At 51.7% G+C, this 14632-nt stretch overlaps 1 protein-coding gene and 1 non-coding gene across 3 annotated transcripts in view; one reads left to right on the top strand and one right to left on the bottom strand.

Moving 5' to 3' along the window:
• The window catches only part of LOC142821626 (zinc finger protein RFP-like), a 394289-nt gene that overhangs the window by 315585 nt on the left and 64072 nt on the right, over positions 1–14632 (top strand). The gene's annotated exons all lie outside the window — the stretch shown is intronic.
• On the bottom strand, positions 8698–8771 carry TRNAT-UGU (transfer RNA threonine (anticodon UGU)). Its single transcript has one exon. It is a non-coding gene; the product is annotated as a tRNA-Thr (tRNA).

Here is a 14632-nt window from a genome sequence, read left to right as displayed (position 1 = left end):
TGGGGCTGTAGCAAAGGAAGATTGGGGGGGGGCGGGCGGGCATGACAGCTGCCCTGACACTGTGACATCCTCCCCCTGCCCCCCAGAGATGCCTCTGTCTGCAGGTTTCTAATCTCCAAACCAAAGCCCTCCAGGCCCGGTATAGCTGAGCTGGGCCAGCTACAGCCTGGCCACCGGGCTGCTATCTCAGTGCAGACATATCCAGAGTGATTCCTTTTGAGTTGGTGTCTCAGGGAGTCTCTCCACTTTCCAGCCCCCTATATGTGAGTGCTGCTCTCTGGGGGTTCCTGGAAGAGTTGGGCTGGGGGCAGGACCGGCCCGAGCCATTCTTGTACACTGGGCAGCGGGCGCATGTTGCATGCATGCCTCTGCCCCATGGCGGAAACCTATAGGGGCACCTGATGTGGCATCCTTTACCTCTTCAATCAGGTGCCTCCATAGGTTGGCACCCCTGCTAGCCCATGAATTAATCTGGCACTGGCTGGGGGTGCAAAGTGCCAGGGTCAGCGGTGTGGAGATGGGGACAAGAGTTTATCTTTGTTTCTCCTTTGCAAATAAAGCAGATGGTTAGTTTCTCCCACTCCTGAGCTATGTCTACACTCGTGGCTTCTTGCGCAAGAAAACGTCCACACTGCCATCTGCGAGTTGTGCTTTTGTGCAAGAGCGCCCATGGCAGTGTAGGCGCTTTCTTGCGCAAGAAAGCTCTGATGGCCATTTTAGCCATAGGGCTTTCTTGTGCAAGAAATCCCTGCCGAGCGTCCACACTGCCCTCTTGCGCAAGAGCTCCTGTGGAAGAGGGCTTACACTTGTTAAAAAAGAGCGTAGTTCTTGCGCAAGAAGCCCTCTCTTATCACGCCGTACTGTAAATTTACTTGCGCAAGATCAGGCACGGAGTGAGGACGCTCTGCGGATTGTTGCCCAAAAACGGCTGTACTTGCGCAAGAAGCCGCGAATGCAGACATAGCCCTGGTGTCCTTTGTTCTGCAGTAACTGACTCCCACCATCCCATGGCTGCTGCCGGAGATCCCCAGCTGTGAACCCCTCTCCTGGAGGCTGGGGCTTGGGCCATTCTATGCAGGAACCCCAGGGCCGGATTAAGGCATGGGCGAGCTGGATTAAGGCATGGGCTAGCCAGGCAGCTGCCTGGGGCGCCTGATATAAGGGGCTTTGTGCCCCCTTACAGTTGATAACTGCTATCAGGCACCACGCCCCCATATCGCGAGCTGCAGCAGCTCCCACCAGCCACCCTGCAGCGGTTGCCTGAGGCAGGGGCTGTGTTAACCCCTGCAGCGCTGGCCAGCAGCACCGTTCCCCCCGCGGCTGTGGGGTCCTACACGGCCAGCCTTAGCTTGCTCCCAGTGGCACCAGGCTGAGCACCAGCGGTGGTGGCTGGGCAAGGCACATGCCTCCTGCCGCTGCCAGCTCCCTGCGCCCTCTCCCACATTCCGGGCAGGGGCTGGGCCACGCATGTGCCCTTCCCCAACCCAGGGTGCCAGAATGGCTCGGTCTGGCCCTGAGGAAAACCCCTCCAAGGGGAAGCAGGGATGCTGCTGTGGTGTCCCTGAGAACAGTCAACCCACTTGTCTGTTGACCCAGGGGGCAGCAGCCTGTGGCTCATTTCCCTTTCCTCACCTTGGCGGGGACACGGCTGGGAGTGAGGGTGTTCTCTTTCTCAGGGGGCTCTGACCAGTGGGCTGGGACTGGGCTTGGCAGAAATCTTTCCCAGAGACACAGGCTGGGGAGATGTTTGTGGGGAAGCATTTTGTAAATGTGGATGGATGTAAACTGTTCCTGCAAGTGGGGGGGTTGAAGCTTTGGTTTAAAAATTTCCTCTGTCCTGTTGTTTCTGCTCCGTGGTGTTATCCCATTTGTCTGCCATGCAAAAGGTCTGTGTCAAACCCAGGCGGAAAGAGCCCCCCTCTTTCTCCATTCAATTCCTTCTCTGCCCGCTCCTGTCTCTCACAGCCCCAGCTGCTTTGCCTTCTGCCCCAGTGTGTACCCTTCCCTGGCACTCTAATACCATGGGAAGGGATCCTTTGCCAGCTTCTTAACTAGTAGCTCAGTTAGGGCATGTTTTCATCGCAGGGCAAAAGTCAAACTAAGATACACAACTTCAACTACTTGTTTGTGTAGCTGAACTTCTCTTTTGACAGCAGGTAGTGGAAGGAAGAGAACTCTCCCTTTGACTTCCCTTACTCTCCTTGAAATGGGGGTTACTGGAGTCAGAGTAGGAAATCTGCCAACTTGTACTTAATTGGAAATTACAGCTTGCTGTGTAGACAGGCACTTTATTTCCAAATAACACTCCAGTGTAGACATGCTCTTATTGTCCCATCACAGAGCCAATGCTGAAGGACAGGAAGCTACAGAGTGCTGAAGGGGAGCAATCAGATACTGAGGTGTTCCCCCCCCCTTCTTGGTTGGGGGTGGGGGGGGAATTTGCTTCTGCTCTCCTATGAGGCTGGAAATGTCAGTCAGTGTCCTCCCTCCTGGGTTCTACTAGAGAAATCAGACACTTTTCCTACCTGAGAGCTGGAGAAAGCTAAGACTGAATTGCCATGTAACTGAAGGGAAGTCATTGTCTAGTATGGGGCTTGAACCTATGCCTCTGAAATTACGAGTCACATACTCTACCAACTGAGCTAGCTACTCTGTGTGCAGTGTCCTTCCTGCAATACCCTGTCACAGGATAGAGGATCAGCGCGTTCTCAAAGGCTTGATTCAAGGCTCTGTCCTGTCCCCAGTGGGGTGCTCTGGTCTGTGTGGGGAGGCCTAGGCACACTGGCCTCTTTTACCACAAGAATGGCCCCATTTCAGTCTCTCAAGTAATAGGAGAAGAGTCCGTAGCAGCAAGGGAAGGTCCCCTGAGTGAAACCAGGCAGAAACGCCACGTCTCACGTTCTGCAGCAACCCTTTCTGCCCTGGCAGGCACTGCCCCTTCTCGCACTGGCCTGGGCCTGGCATCCCTCTCCTCCCAGCACCACAGAAAGCCCCTTGGCATGAGCCTGGGAAAGCTAGAGGCCCCAGACCTGTTGCCCCCAAGAGGCTTGTGCCTTGGCCTCCTCTGCCCATGGCGGCCGGCTCTCCCGGCTGCCCCCTGAGCGCTGCTGGCCAAAGGAGGCAGCAAGGCAGGAGTGGGGAAAAGAAGCAAGTCCCACTGAGGCCGACAGCTCAGGCTTAAGCCTCCAGCCCCAGCACAAAACCTTCAGCCCGGCCTCTGTTGCTCCCTCCTCAGAGGGGAGGAAGAAGCCCTGTTGCCTCAGGCCGGGGGAGGCAACAGGAGGCCTCCTCTCACAGCCTTACACTTTGCTTCCATGCCGGCTAGGGTTGCCAGGGGTCCAGTTCTGAACCGGACTGTCCAGTATTTGAGCTTTCTGTTTGGGAAACAAACTGAGAGAGTGTAAATGAGGAAATAGAAATGTCGGGTATTTTCTAAATAAGCTGGAATGTAGAATGTAGATTGCGAGGTAGTGTCAAGTAAATCCAGTATTTCTGTGGAACCATCTGGCAACCCTAATGCCGGCAATGGCAGGGGCCAGGGAACTCCCAGGCTGGTCGCAGCCTCAGCCACTTCCTGCTTCATGGCCCAGGCCCAGGCAGTCCAGGTGGGTCTCTGTGGGGCCCCGAGACATTTTGTTTGCTGTTGTCCAGGCGCAGGAGGCCCAGATTCTGCAACACTCACAGGCCCCACAGGAGGGGGCTGGTTTGATGCTTCACCCCACAGCCCTGCAACAAGCCCCCTAACTAACCCTGTGTTCTGAGGGCCCTGTTTGCTGTGTGAATTCTGTGGGGCAGGTTATGTCAGGCCTGGGCACAAGCAGGGTTCAGAACCAACCCACAAGTAAATTCCCGCTCAAGAGGATTGAGTGGTGTTGTTTGCCAGCCATATAAGTGTCCCACTCACATGCCCAAACTTTCTCCATACCCCACTCACAGTTGCTGCCCTTGCTCAGGGCAGATAAGAGCTCAGGGGTGGTTTTCAGTCCCAGGGACTCCAACCCAAACCCTGAGATCCAGGGGTTTATAATCGAGATGATCAATGTTTGCTGCACTTTTCCCTCCCCCCAGCAACACTAAATCTCAAGGTAAATCCTACAGTCCCAGCGGCTGAGGGAGATGTGCATTTTAGAGCCTCTGCCCACTGAGCTGTAGCTTTCTGTGCCCAGGGAGCCAGACACCCCCAGGGCTGGAGGGAAATGGGGAATGGCTGCACTTTGGGAGTCAAAGGTGTTGTCTGGGACCATAGAGTAGAACAGTTTCACCAAGCTTCCTGAGGAGGGCACCATGGCTTAGCTGGCTAAAGCACATGCCTCATAAACAGGAGATCCTGGGTTCAATTCCCAGTGGTACCTTGCTGTAGCCTTTGCTCACATTTTCTTATGTCTTCCTGGAACACAGAAGAGGCCTCCCCTGGCCACCCATGGAACTGCTGGTTCAGGAAAAGGCTGATTGGGGAGGAGTGTTGGGAAGAAGGAAATCCCAAGCCTGGAGTGGGTACAGAGGCTACTGTGACTGGCACTGGCAAGGCAGGGTTCTTGCTGCAATTGCTGGGACAGAAAAGCCAGCAGCACATGTCCTTGTGATTCCTGGGTGGGGGGTCAGCACCCAGAAATCCTATAAGTGCAAAGCTCCAGGAGCTATGGCACTTGCTCCAGTGGTGCAAAAGTCCAATGCACAGTACTTATAAGGCAGCACTTGTGGGAGACATGTTGAGGCTGTGAGTTCAAACCTCATGTGGAGTAATGGTTTTTATACCTTGCTGCTCTGGCCCCTTCCAGTGAATGCTGGGGGAGCTGGGATTCCAGCTCATTGGAGGGTCTTTGTTGCCCATTTTCTCCCCCCACCCCCATCAGCAGCTGCTGTCCCTTTCAGCCATTGGAGAAGCTCATGAACAGAGACAAGCTACTTTGTTCCATTTCCCACTTCTTTTCCTGGGCTGACCCAGTGGCTGAAAGGGGCTGCAGCTGCTGCCGGGGGTGGGGAAGATGTGCAACAAGACCCTAGCCACCCAGCATTCACTCTGATGAGGCCATAATATGTGAAGTGGGAATTTTCACTGATCCCTTCCTTTGGGGTGGAATCCCAGCTCTCCCAGAGTTCGCTGCAAGGCATGGGTTCCCAAACTGGGAGGGGGGATGCCCCTGGAGGGCACATGAGGTGACCCAGCCCTCCTCCCATCAAGTTGTTTATTTATTTTTTTTTTTGCTCAACAAGTTTTGCTGCTATTTTGGATAATTGCTTAGAGTCCTTGAGGCAGTTGCCAAAGTAGCTCAGTTGGGAGATCATTAGACTAAAGGTCTGTGGTTCAATTCCTGGCTTTGGCAGAAGTCTTTGCCAATATGGCATAGTCTGTTTTGGCATCTCTCCATCTCTGGTAAGCAAACATCTGCAGTCAGAGTTCAAAGGCTGAACCAAAAGGCCCGGAATTACATCATAAAGACGATGATATTTCAGGATTAGAAACTGGAGAGGGGATTTCATGCCACTTCCGAGGTTGTTGACACAGTAGAACAGGGCTCTTGGCTTCAGCTGCTCCCAGCCTTGCTTCTTTGTTTTTAATTCCATGCCCCCAGAAAGGAACAGTAACAGAGCCTGCCTCGGACTAATTCTGAGGCTTCCCCATACTGAGGACATGCTATTTCTGTTTTCTTAGACTGTAAGTTATTAAGTCGATTTAAGCAATTTCAAAATAGTTTCCAAGTATAGACATGCCCTTATAGTCCTGGTCTTCACAACATCCTCTGGCAAGGAGTTCCACAGGTTGACTGTGTGAAGAAATATTTCCTTTTGTTTGTTTTCAACCTGCTAATATCATGGCGCACCCTTAGTTCTTCTATTATGAGAAGAAGAAAAATCTCTTTCCTTATTTACAGTCTCAACAACAGCCATGATGTATAGACCTCTATTTTATCTCCATTTTGTCTCCATTTTTCTAAGGTGAAAAGTCCCAATCTCTTCTCATATGGCAGTTGATCCAAACTTTCATAATTTTTGTTGTGCTTTTCTGGACTGTTTCCAGTGCCAATGGGAGCTGCCTGCCTGAAGCCCTCCCCCCTCCACTCAGGCTCTTATTCCCCCAGGCACTTGACACCTGCAGCCTGTGTAAGAAAGGAGCTGCCTGGAAAATGTGCTGGGGTGTTGGCCAGGACTCAGCCAGGTGAGTCTCCCAGACAGAGCCTGCCTCTGGCACCCCAACCCCTCCCTTCCCTCAATCCGTTGCCCCTTCCCATGATGAAAGAGCAAAGACTTAGCAGAATTCATGAATACAGAGGAGGCTATTTTCCCTGACTGGGAGCCCAACCCCGGCCGCAGCAGTGGAAGTGCTCAATCCTAGCCACTTGACAGACACAAACCTGCAGTGTTTGCTCAGCTACACTAGTCATTCCCAGGCCACTTTCTCTCCCTTTCAGGACGTGGGTCCATTCTCGGAGAAGGCGCATGATGCCGGCATAGTTTGTAGCTCCAGGCTCTACCAGAAGATGCTCCCCAGCACTTCTCCCCTGGCTGCACGCTCAGGGCTGGAGATGTGGACCTGCCCCTCTGCATCATGGGGGATGCTGCCTGCCCTTTGCTCCCGGGCTGATGAAGCACTAGACAGGACATGCTGCCTAAAGCCAGGAACGTTTCCCAGGAAGGCTCAGCTGGGCCCGCATTGGTGTGGAGGCACCTTCGGGCCCCTCAAAGGGAGGTTCCGCTGTCTGCTCCCCTGGCTGGACCTTGGCGAGTCGAATGTCTCCCAAGTGGTGGTGGCCTGGGGTGGCCTCCAGAATAGTTGTGAGCACAAGGGGGAGATGTTTCTGCCAGGGTGGGGGCCAGAGGCTGAGCAGCTCGCAAGGGCCTTTCAGCAGCAGTACACAGCTGCCATCCAGCAGCCTGTCAGGGGGCTTGTGCATCTGAGAGGCCCTGAGGGAGAATTCCAGACAAGGACACCTGTGAGACTCTCCCCTGGGTGCCCCCACAAGGGGTTTCTGTATTGCCCCTCTGTGCCTCCCACCCTCCGCTCCACACCCCCCCTTCCCCTGCCCACCCGTCCCACTTTCTGTTCCCGCCTCCTCTGCTGGTAAAACGAACATGACTTTACCCTGCTGAAAGAACAAACTCTCTGGATTTTATGTGGGGAATGTAAAACTGGGGAGGAGCTGGAGAAAGAACCTGGAAAACGGGAGGCGGCTGGTGGAAAGGGGAGGAAGTCTCAGTGATGGGGCTGGGACTAGCCACTGACTCAGGTGGTCCCACTGCCTCATACGCAGGGAGCTCGGCAGCCATGGGGAGAAGCTGGAGGAAGAGGGACAGGTGTGGGTTCAGGAGGGGATTTGAACAGGAGAGAATTTGGGTTTGGGTTGGGGGGAGCTGCCGGGCTATTGAAGCAGGCGACCAGGTGGTTGGCACCAGCACTGTGGGTTGGGTACATGCTCTAAGCCTCCTGGACATATTGAGCCTCCCTCTGTGCCTTGTGCTGGGGAGCCTGCCCCCCACAGGGAGCCTTGGGGCAGCCACTGCTGTAGCAGGAATTCAGGCATCAGGTCACCCCACTGGGGACAATGGAGGGAAGAGAAGAGTTTCCCTGCTATTGGGGGAAGCTGGCCAGGCCAAGGCCCTTTTAGCCTCTGGGTCCGTGCAGGCTGGAGCCTCCTCCTACCAGTTCTCTGGCCTGAGTCCTGCAAAGCTCTCAGCCTTTTGCTTGTTTCTGCTTCCCTGGCCATAGCAGGTGGCAAAATTAGGGCAAGTCAAGAAATCAAACAACCCCGTGGCCAGCATGGGACTTGAACCCATGGCCTTGGTGTTATTAGCCAGCCCTGTTAAATGAGAAGGTCACAAGTGGCCCTTTCAAGAAAGGTGCCTCAGACAGTTGCAGTGACATCTCTGCAGCTGCCAAGGGCTCTTCTCTGATAGGGCTACTAGCAACTCACTGTCATGGGCTGGCTAGTCCAGCTGGTTTGAGGTTTGGTCAAGATGGCTGGCAGTCGACATGGTGCACTGAGACTCAGGGCAAAGAGGCAGCCAGAATCTCTTGCTGCCAGTATCTTGCCACCCAGCTTCTGCCCAGTCAGCAGCAGCCGCAGCCCCTTTCGGCCACTGGGTCAGCACGGGAAGGGAGGCAGGAATGGGGCCATGCCATTCCGCTCACAGCACACTACATCATATCCTGCATGTGCAGGCTGCCTGCACACAGCATCCCAGCCTGCACATGCTAGCAGCTGGCTGCTGAGCACAGGGACTGGCTCCAGCAGCGACGAGGGCTTCATGTGCGGTGGCAGCTCACATTTTCCTAGGTCCTCCTGGGACACAGGAGAGGCCTCCCCTGGTCACTCATGGAACTGCTGGTTCAGGAAAAGGCTGATTGGGGAGGAGTGTCGCAAAGAAGGAAACCACAAGCCTGGAGCGGGTGCAGAGGCTGCTGTGTCTGGCACTGGCAAGGCAGGGCTCTGACTGCAATTGCTGGGACAGGAGAGCCAGCGCCAAGTGCCCTTGTAATTCCTTGGGGGTTCCTGTGCTCAGAGAGCCTGAGGGTGCAACCTCTGCAGCCATGGAGAGTTAGGGTACTTGGGCATCAGGTGCTTTTCACTTGTGGTTTCCTTCTTTCCAACACTCCTCTCTGATCAGCCTTTTTTTGAACCAACAGTTCTATAAGTGGCCAGGGGAGGCCTCTTCTGTATCCCAGAAACACATAGGAAAATGTGATCAAAGGCCACAGCAAGGCACCACTGGGAATTGAACCCAGGATCTCCTGTTTACAAGACAGGTGCTGTAGCCAACTGAGCCATGGTACCCTCCCCAGAAAGCTTGGTGAAACTGTTCTATTGTATGGTCCCAGACAACATCTTTGACGCCCAAAGTGCAGCCAATCCCCATTTCCCTCCAGCCCTTGCAGTGTCTGGTTCGCTGAGCACAGACGGCTACAGCTCAGTGGGCAGCGGCTCTGACATGCTCATCTCCCCCAGCTGCTGGGGCTGTAGAGTGGCCTTTGAGGTTTGGCCTAGATGTGGGGAGGGAGAAGTGCAACAAACATTAATCAGCTGGCTTGTAAATCCCTTGGCCCTAGGGTTTGGGTTAGAGCCTCCAGAAGGGGACGTGGCCTTCTTCAATTTGCTCCCTTCCTGAGGACACAGAATTAAGGAAAGAGAATTTCTTAACCCCACAGCAATTGGAGTTGTCCAAGGAGTTAGTAACAAAACTTTTGTCAACATTTAAGTAGAGGCAAGGAAACTCTCAGGGGTGTTTCTGTGAGTTTCTAGACCAAGGTTCATTCAAGTGGTTTGTTTTTTTGTGGACCTGCCCTGACCGCACCCCTAGAGACTCTGGAACAAAGAAGACACGTGAGAAGAACCCAACTTTCTTCCTTTTGCTGTGACATGGATGGATCTAGCTCAGGTTTCACTCAAGGGGTCCGTCTGCATGTGAAGTACCTGTGTAGGGATAACATATAAAGGTATTAAAAATGATTCCTCCAAGTGGAAGTGACTCCCCATAATTTGTTCTCCACAACTTAAAGTGTTTAGATTTATTATTATTATTATTTCTTAAGATTGTTAAATGTTTAAAGATTGTTAAATGTAATATTAGGTCATGTAACTTAAAACTGTTAAAAATATAATACTATGTAGCCAGAAACAGCTCCCCTTCTCTGTGTCCCAGGGCACGCTCAAACTTATTGTTACACAATTGACGCCCATTCTCTTCAAAGCATTGTGAAGCAATTAACCCTAATCACAAAGTGAAACATTGTAACTATAACAGTAACTCAGCACTCAGAGAGAGAATGTTTTAAGAAATGCCACCCAGAAACTTGTGACTTTTTGTAACTACAACTCTTGTATATGTAAAGTAGTTATTATACAAAATACTGTATGGGAAACATTAATTAGGGAATGCATGTAAGAAAGAGAGTGCTTGGACGATGAATGAATGGTTTTGAGAGGTGCCAGCCTGAGAATGCAGCATCAAAGGGCTGAAGAAGGCATCAGGTGCCAGTGCAACAAAAAGGTGTCAAGTGGAGAAAACCAAGTACTGGAGGCCCACCCTATGAGATCACTGACGAACACCTGACAGCCACCCTGGACATCAGCATGATGCAGCAATTCCCATAGACTGGCATAGGAAGAAATTCCTATAAGAACTGGACTAAAAGACTATGGAGTCAGAGTCCAAGGTTCTGCTGCCAGCCCACCAGGAGCTTCAGATGCGCATCTGATCAGGACTTTGCTCCCCACTACCCTCACTTGTGTACAGAATACCCAGCCAGTATTCTGTCATAAGCAACTTTCAGGCTGGTAACTATAACAACTACATAGAACCTGAATGAATGGATGAATGATTGAATGAATGAATGTTTATATATATATATATATATATATATATATATATAAAGTGTATAAGGGTTAAGTAGTGATAGGAATAAGTAGCTAAACCACATTGTTTGCTTCTCTCTTTTCTTTATTCTTTATTATTATCTTTACAATAAATGTGGCTTTTTGCCTTATCCCCCTCATAAGATCCTGCTTGCTTTTATTGGTACAACACCTGTGACAGCACCTGGCTCCTCTGCCCCTCATCAGCAATGCCATATACTTGGGGGAGCATGTGCCCCGAGACTTGTAGAAGGGACAACCTGGACCAGCTACTTTTAGTCAGGCTCCCTTCAATAGCTCAGCTGGCAGAGCAGTGGACTGTAGTCAGTGCTTAGCAAGTGATCCTTAGGTTGCTGGTTCAACTCCACCTCAAAGGAGTGATTGTTGTTCCTCCAGCCTGGCCTTAGCAGAAGGCAATCAAGGTGGTTGCCTTGGGTCTATGTCTTCAGAGCTCTCTACTGCAATTGACAGAAAGATTGTGGGTACAAGCTGCCAATCACATTTCTTGGGCTGCACAGGTTCTCTCCACACACAAAAATTCTTTTGGAACAATGGCCGTTATTCCACAATAATAATGCAAGAGTCTACACAGCAATTCCGTTATTTTGAAATAATTCTGAAGTAACAGATGGCTTGTTTCGACTTCTGCAAACCTCATTCTACAAAGAATAACGCCTATTCCAAATTAGCTATTTTAAAAAAAGGCCTGTGTAGCTGCGCCACTGCTGCTAGTTTGAACTAGCCCCTCCCCGGGGCCATTCTAAGTTATTCTTCCAGGGGCTCTAAATCGAGGTAGCTCGTCTATACTGGGGAGCCTGCCTCGGACTATGCTGAGGTTTCCCTGCAGTGTAGACGTGCTAGTTCGAAATAAGATATTTTGTAATAACTATTCAAGACCAGCTTTTTCCAAAATAAATGTGCCATGTAGTCGTAGCCAGAAGGATGAAGCAGAAGGAGGGAAGCCAGAAGTGCAGAGGCCAGCCTGAAAACTCAGTATTCCATATGGCTACACACATAGATTTGTAGCTCAAAGCTGGAGCTGCTGTGGAAGGAGGTGAAGCTACAGAAGCTGACAGAGGACAATCAGCGGGTGGAGGGTTGTTTTTTCTCCTCCCTGGGCTCATGTGGCTAGAACTGAGGAGAAGAAAATCCTCTTCTCTTCTCCTCAGAAGATGGAAAATGCAGTTTGTTCTCTCTCCGGTTCTACTAAAGCTGGACCCCAGGACTAGACTTTTTCTTTCTAGAACCCTGGTGAAAGCGAATTGCTTGTAGACTGTGAGTTAAAGAAGGTCACCACCTAGCATGGGGTTTGAACCTATGACCCTGAGTCATGCTTTACCAACTGAGCTAGCCAAGCTTTATGCTGCAGTAGTCCCCCATCCCAGGACCATCTCTCTAGTGATGGGTAAAGAAGCCCGTTTCTGGATTTCTTTTAGTGTAGCAAGGGGAGATGGAGGAAAATCAACCCCCTTTCCAAGCTTTGTTCTCACGGCACCAAGTGCGCTGCAGAGAAAGCCCTTGAGTGTTAAAGGGCGTCGGGGAGCCCAGAGCAGAGGGATCCCCTCGACACACAAACACAGTCCCAGCCCCAAGACTCCCCCCATCCCAAATCCTGTGCCCTGACTGCTCTACCTTCCACATCCTCACCCGTCTTGCACAAAAGAGCGTCCATACTGCCATGAGAGCTCTTGCGCAAAAGCACAGCGTGCACGTGGAAGTGTGGATGTTGTCTTGCGCACGACTTGTTGCACAAGAATCCTTGCACAAGATGTTCTTGTGCAAGAAGCCGCGAGTGTAGACATAGCCTTAGAGATATATCTAAAAGGAGAAGATGTTAATACAAAGTTATATGAGAGTGATAATATTACAGGGAATTATACACAGTTGTCTGTATATGCAAATATAGATGCAAATATCTTCTTTCACATTGATGGGCATGAATACAAAGATTAAGGCAAGACTACACAACACACAGGTCCTAAGTAAATCAGTTCTGCTGATGTTAATAAAATGCAATATTTTCCCCATTTCCAACCATATGACAGCAGTTTTAATGAGCAAGGGCAATCCAGGAATTTAACTACTAAAACACATCTCAGCAGAAATTGCAGAAGAGGCTCTTGCTCAAGAAGGAGCTGTCTACGCTGCCCCTTCTTGCGCAAGAAAAACGCTTTTGTGCAATGCCGTTACATCTATTACCTTTCAGGAAGAACGGCATTGCACAGGAGGGTTTTTCTTGTGCCAGAAGGGGCAGTGTAGATGCTCCTTCTGGCACAACAGCCTCTTCTGAAACAAATGGTGGCCCATTAGGTATGCAAATGATGCTCAGCGATATTCCATGCTTAGCCTCATTTGCATATTACTCACACAAAAAGCCGCGAGTGTAGACATAGCCCTAGGCAGGTTAGGCTGAGGTGGGAGGAGGCAGCGCTGGGGTTGAGGCTCCTCAGTGGTGCCTTGGTAGGGACCAGTGCATTGCAGCCACATAGGCCAAGGCCAATGGCAGCACCTCCAGCCTCTGGGACATCTGTGGCCTTTGCTGCAAGGGGACACAAAACCAGGTAAGACCCCCCCCCCCCCGATGCTCAAATCCCCCAAGACCCAGCAGCCCCAGCTTGCTCCAACACCTTCTGTTCTCCCCACCCTCTCTCCTGGCCACACACGGCACTTCTTGGCGCTTCTCAAGCCAGGCCCTGCAAGGATCCACCAGGGCAGGAACCAGCCCTTGGAGCTCGGCTTGCACCGGAACCGGAACTTTCCCACCACATCTCACTTGACAAGAGGCGACTTGTTCCCCTTCTTCTACCTCACGTCTCCCTTGTCTCCATTCCCTTCAAAGGTTTCCTCTGCCTCAGGACCCACCTCCTCAGGGCGCTGTCCCTCTGCCACTGGGCTGGGAGTGGGAGACTCCACTGTCTCTGCACTTGGGCTGAGAAGTCTCACTGGGACTCGTCTGTTGATGGCGTTAATCAGCCCGATGGCCAGCCGGATCCATTCCGTAGCGCTGCCTGAGAGGGAGCTTTCCCAGTCTCCACTGGTATTTCCTGGGGCTTTGTGCAGGGGGATTGGGCTTGGCCATCTTCTCTGCTGGAAATGCCTCTTCTTTGGTAAGCAGCTCCCAGGAGTTCATGGAACTTCTTCTTCTCAGCTTGGGAAAGGGACAAGCAAGGGGCGATGGGACAGGGGTTTATGTGATAATGACAGGGGTGCAGAAAGCAAATAAGAAATTATTTTTTCACCTACTTAAGAACCAGGGTGACAGAATAAAACTGGTTAGTAACCAAGTTAAAAAGGAAGCATTTTTGCTCCCAGTGGAACTCCTTCCCAGAGGATGTTGTGAAGATGAAATCTATAAGAAAGTCCAAAAAAGAACTGGATGATTTAATGTAAATGTCAATCAATGGCATTTAACCAGGATGGACAGGGCTGGTGTCCCTAGCTGGTGTATTCCAGAAGCTGGGAATGGAGGGATTACTTAATAACTGTCTGTCCTGAGGATTCCCTCGGGACAATGAAATTGGCTGCTGTCATGAGACAGGATCCTGGGCTAGCTGGACAACTGGCAAGGCCCAGTCTGGTTGCTTTGATGTCCTGTGGAAGGCTAGTGTAGGTGAGCAAAGATGCTTGTGCCTTGTGTCCCTGATGCTCTAGTGGTTAGGTTCCAGTTCTCCCACTGCTGTGGCTTTGGTTCAATTCCCACTCAGGGAAACTGTCCTCAACTTTCACGTAACAGTTCCCTTGCCATTTTTCTCTCCACATGTTACAGCAGCTGTGACCCAAAAGGTTAACTCAAGTCCTCTTTCCCACCTCGCCCACACTGCTAAGACAACACTTGCCATTTTCAGAAGGGGCAGAGCTGGGTGACTCTAACCGCCCCTCCCCTCTCCTGCATAGGCGCACACAGCACTAGCCCAGTGCAGTGTTCAGTTTTGCTGTTGAAGGAGACAACCCAGAACTGGCTCCAGCCCCCACTCAGTAACCTGGGGAAATGTCCCACCAGGCCTGGGCCCCTTGGAGAGGCAACGATTCCCCACTGGCCAGGGCAGAGCCTCCCTCTGACACAGTCATGGAGCCTTCTCCCCCTGGTCCTGCCTCCCCCTTCACTCAGCTCTCACTGCTCGGTGCTACCAGGGAGGGGCCTCACTGCGAGAGCCGCCTGGGCAGGTTCCTGCCACAGAGACACGTCCCAGAGCAGGACGGATGCTCAGACCGACACTGAGTGTAGCTCAGAGCTGGGGTGAGACAGGGAAGGACAAAAGGGTCTAACGGCTCCTGCAGCCTTT

Source organism: Pelodiscus sinensis, chromosome 31 (genome assembly GCF_049634645.1).
Source record: "Pelodiscus sinensis isolate JC-2024 chromosome 31, ASM4963464v1, whole genome shotgun sequence".
Classification (NCBI taxonomy): domain Eukaryota; kingdom Metazoa; phylum Chordata; order Testudines; family Trionychidae; genus Pelodiscus; species Pelodiscus sinensis.
Note: the sequence above shows the minus strand (reverse complement) of the source record. Positions and strands in the feature narration are given on the sequence as shown.